Below are 5,000 nucleotides of genomic sequence, written 5' to 3'. Positions count from 1 at the left end.
CGTCGTGGAGCACTGTTCGTTCAACGGTGCCAGCGGTGAGAACACCGAGGCACCGGTTGAAAATTATTTCGCTACGGCGTACAAGTAAGCGGGAACGGCGACATCGTCAAAGATCTCGCCGAAACCGACACTCTCGTATCCGTGGAGTTGATGTTCGGTAAGCGCAACGATACGTCCGCACGCTTGCTCGGAAGCGAGGGACGATCGCGCGTCCAACACGTAAGTGCGCGCCACATATGAGCCATTCGGTCTCTCGACACCGACTCGTGGCAATGCTGTGTCTTATAGTACCGAACCGGGCGGCCGGGCGGTCGGCGACGCACGGTCTAACGCACGGCGGTATATGGGCGAAACCTGCGAAATTTCGACGCCTCGAGGACTTAGCCGCTGCGTCGTACGTAGTTATTTACGCAAAAGTCCTCGAGCCTCGTGTTGCTTTCGGCAAGTAGTTACCCACGGACAGCTCGAACGGCAAAGTACTCGAGCTCCGTATCGTTTCGGCTCGGATTTACCAACGCCTTCGATTTTCGACTTTGGTGTCGAAACGATCGCCGAGAGCCCGGCGCACATTTGGCCGAATGTCGGCAACACGCCCGAACGATCTCAAAAAGAGAACCAAAGTTCTCGTAGTAAGCGCGAGGCTAAATTCTCTCAAAAAGCGTTCTAGTGCGAACGACACTTTTGTACGCACCGCAGTGCTTCGTCGAGCTCGGTTATACATACGCCGTAACGCTACGGTACGACCAGACCGAGAGCTCGCATGCATCGTGTTGTGCACGAGTCGCCGCAGCGACAACACCTCTTACAGTACCGAACCGAGCGGCCGGGCGGTCGGCGACGCACGGTCTAACGCACGGCGGTATATGGGCGCCGGCGGTGAAATTTCGACGCCGCGCGGACTTAGCCGCTGCGGCGCACGGTAGTTACCTCCGCGTCAAAGATCTCGAGCTCCGTGTTGTTTTACGGCTCGGAGGTACGTACGGACCGCACGAACGGCAGAGTCCTCGAGATACAAAATTTCTTCGTCAAGTATTCACCAATTCCTTCGCTATCCGGCCTCGAAACGATCGCCGAGAGCTTGGCGCACAATTGGCCGAATGTCGGCAAGACGCCCGAACGCTCTCGAAAAAGAGAACCGAAATTCTCGCACTCAGCGCAGTGCAAAACACTTTAAAAATCTCTCTCGAGCGAAAGACACTTTCGTACGCACCGCAGTGCTTCGCCGAGCTCGGTTATACATACGCCGTAACGCTACGGTACGACCAGACCGAGAGCTCGCATGCATCGTGTTGTGCACGAGTCGCCTCAGCGACGACACCTCTTACAGTACCGAACCGAGCGGCCGGGCGGTCGGCGACGCACGGTCTAACGCACGGCGGTATATGGGCGCCGGCGGTGAAATTTCGACGCCGCGCGGACTTAGCCGCTGCGGCGCACGGTAGTTACCTCCGCGTCAAAGATCTCGAGCTCCGTGTTGTTTTACGGCTCGGAGGTACGTACGGACCGCACGAACGGCAGAGTCCTCGAGATACAAAATTTCTTCGTCAAGTATTCACCAATTCCTTCGCTATCCGGCCTCGAAACGATCGCCGAGAGCTTGGCGCACATTTGGCCGAATGTCGGCAAGACGCCCGAAAGATCTCAAAAGAGAACCAAAGTTCTCGTAGTAAGCGCGAAGCTAAATTCTCTCAAAAAGCGTTCTAGTGCGAACGACACTTTTGTACGCACCGCAGTGCTTCGCCGAGCTCGGTTATACATACGCCGTAACGCTACGGTACGACCAGACCGAGAGCTCGCATGCACCGTGTTGTGCACGAGTCGCCGCAGCGACGACACCTCTTACAGTACCGAACCGAGCGGCCGGGCGGTCGGCGACGCACGGTCTAACGCACGGCGGTATATGGGCGCCGGCGGTGAAATTTCGACGCCGCGCGGACTTAGCCGCTGCGGCGCACGGTAGTTACCTCCGCGTCAAAGATCTCGAGCTCCGTGTTGTTTTACGGCTCGGAGGTACGTACGGACCGCACGAACGGCAGAGTCCTCGAGATACAAAATTTCTTCGTCACGTATTCACCAATTCCTTCGCTATCCGGCCTCGAAACGATCGCCGAGAGCTTGGCGCACATTTGGCCGAATGTCGGCAAGACGCCCGAAAGATCTCAAAAAGAGAACCAAAGTTCTCGTAGTAAGCGCGAAGCTAAATTCTCTCAAAAAGCGTTCTAGTGCGAACGACACTTTTGTACGCACCGCAGTGCTTCGCCGAGCTCGGTTATACATACGCCGTAACGCTACGGTACGACCAGACCGAGAGCTCGCATGCATCGTGTTGTGCACGAGTCGCCGCAGCGACGACACCTCTTACAGTACCGAACCGAGCGGCCGGGCGGTCGGCGACGCACGGTCTAACGCACGGCGGTATATGGGCGCCGGCGGTGAAATTTCGACGCCGCGCGGACTTAGCCGCTGCGGCGCACGGTAGTTACCTCCGCGTCAAAGATCTCGAGCTCCGTGTTGTTTTACGGCTCGGAGGTACGTACGGACCGCACGAACGGCAGAGTCCTCGAGATACAAAATTTCTTCGTCACGTATTCACCAATTCCTTCGCTATCCGGCCTCGAAACGATCGCCGAGAGCTTGGCGCACATTTGGCCGAATGTCGGCAAGACGCCCGAAAGATCTCAAAAAGAGAACCAAAGTTCTCGTAGTAAGCGCGAAGCTAAATTCTCTCAAAAAGCGTTCTAGTGCGAACGACACTTTTGTACGCACCGCAGTGCTTCGCCGAGCTCGGTTATACATACGCCGTAACGCTACGGTACGACCAGACCGAGAGCTCGCATGCATCGTGTTGTGCACGAGTCGCCGCAGCGACGACACCTCTTACAGTACCGAACCGAGCGGCCGGGCGGTCGGCGACGCACGGTCTAACGCACGGCGGTATATGGGCGCCGGCGGTGAAATTTCGACGCCGCGCGGACTTAGCCGCTGCGGCGCACGGTAGTTACCTCCGCGTCAAAGATCTCGAGCTCCGTGTTGTTTTACGGCTCGGAGGTACGTACGGACCGCACGAACGGCAGAGTCCTCGAGATACAAAATTTCTTCGTCACGTATTCACCAATTCCTTCGCTATCCGGCCTCGAAACGATCGCCGAGAGCTTGGCGCACATTTGGCCGAATGTCGGCAAGACGCCCGAAAGATCTCACAAAGAGAACCAAAGTTCTCGTAGTAAGCGCGAAGCTAAATTCTCTCAAAAAGCGTTCTAGTGCGAACGACACTTTTGTACGCACCGCAGTGCTTCGCCGAGCTCGGTTATACATACGCCGTAACGCTACGGTACGACCAGACCGAGAGCTCGCATGCATCGTGTTGTGCACGAGTCGCCGCAGCGACGACACCTCTTACAGTACCGAACCGAGCGGCCGGGCGGTCGGCGACGCACGGTCTAACGCACGGCGGTATATGGGCGCCGGCGGTGAAATTTCGACGCCGCGCGGACTTAGCCGCTGCGGCGCACGGTAGTTACCTCCGCGTCAAAGATCTCGAGCTCCGTGTTGTTTTACGGCTCGGAGGTACGTACGGACCGCACGAACGGCAGAGTCCTCGAGATACAAAATTTCTTCGTCACGTATTCACCAATTCCTTCGCTATCCGGCCTCGAAACGATCGCCGAGAGCTTGGCGCACATTTGGCCGAATGTCGGCAAGACGCCCGAAAGATCTCACAAAGAGAACCAAAGTTCTCGTAGTAAGCGCGAAGCTAAATTCTCTCAAAAAGCGTTCTAGTGCGAACGACACTTTTGTACGCACCGCAGTGCTTCGCCGAGCTCGGTTATACATACGCCGTAACGCTACGGTACGACCAGACCGAGAGCTCGCATGCACCGTGTTGTGCACGAGTCGCCGCAGCGACGACACCTCTTACAGTACCGAACCGAGCGGCCGGGCGGTCGGCGACGCACGGTCTAACGCACGGCGGTATATGGGCGCCGGCGGTGAAATTTCGACGCCGCGCGGACTTAGCCGCTGCGGCGCACGGTAGTTACCTCCGCGTCAAAGATCTCGAGCTCCGTGTTGTTTTACGGCTCGGAGGTACGTACGGACCGCACGAACGGCAGAGTCCTCGAGATACAAAATTTCTTCGTCACGTATTCACCAATTCCTTCGCTATCCGGCCTCGAAACGATCGCCGAGAGCTTGGCGCACATTTGGCCGAATGTCGGCAAGACGCCCGAAAGATCTCAAAAAAAGAACCAAAGTTCTCGTAGTAAGCGCGAAGCTAAATTCTCTCAAAAAGCGTTCTAGTGCGAACGACACTTTTGTACGCACCGCAGTGCTTCGCCGAGCTCGGTTATACATACGCCGTAACGCTACGGTACGACCAGACCGAGAGCTCGCATGCACCGTGTTGTGCACGAGTCGCCGCAGCGACGACACCTCTTACAGTACCGAACCGAGCGGCCGGGCGGTCGGCGACGCACGGTCTAACGCACGGCGGTATATGGGCGCCGGCGGTGAAATTTCGACGCCGCGCGGACTTAGCCGCAGCGAAGTCCGCGAGCCTCGTGTTGCTTTTACCACGTAGTTACTTCCGAGCGGTCCGACCGTCAAAGTTCGCGAGCCTCGTGTTGCTTTTGGAACGTAGTTACTTCCGAGCGGTTTGATCGGCAAAGTACGCGAGCCTCGTGTTGCTTTTACCACGTAGTTACTTCCGAGCGGTCCGACCGTCAAAGTCCGCGAGCCTCGTGTTGCTTTCGGCTCGGAGTTACTTCCGCGCGGTCCTAGCGGCAAAGTACGCGAGCCTCGTGTTGCTTTCGGGTCGGAGTTACTTCCGCGCGGTCCGATCGGCAAAGTACGCGAGCCTCGTGTTGCTTTCGGCTTGGAGTTACTTCCGCGCGGTCCTAGCGGCAAAGTACGCGAGCCTCGTGTTGCTTTCGGCTCGGAGTTACTTCCGCGCGGTCCTAGCGGCAAAGTACGCGAGCCTCGTGTTGCTTTCGGCTCGGAGT

This window comes from Cardiocondyla obscurior, unplaced genomic scaffold (genome assembly GCF_019399895.1).
Source record: "Cardiocondyla obscurior isolate alpha-2009 unplaced genomic scaffold, Cobs3.1 scaffold64_0_109653, whole genome shotgun sequence".
In the NCBI taxonomy this organism is placed as follows: Eukaryota; Metazoa; Arthropoda; class Insecta; order Hymenoptera; family Formicidae; genus Cardiocondyla; species Cardiocondyla obscurior.
This window is presented reverse-complemented; position numbering follows the sequence as displayed.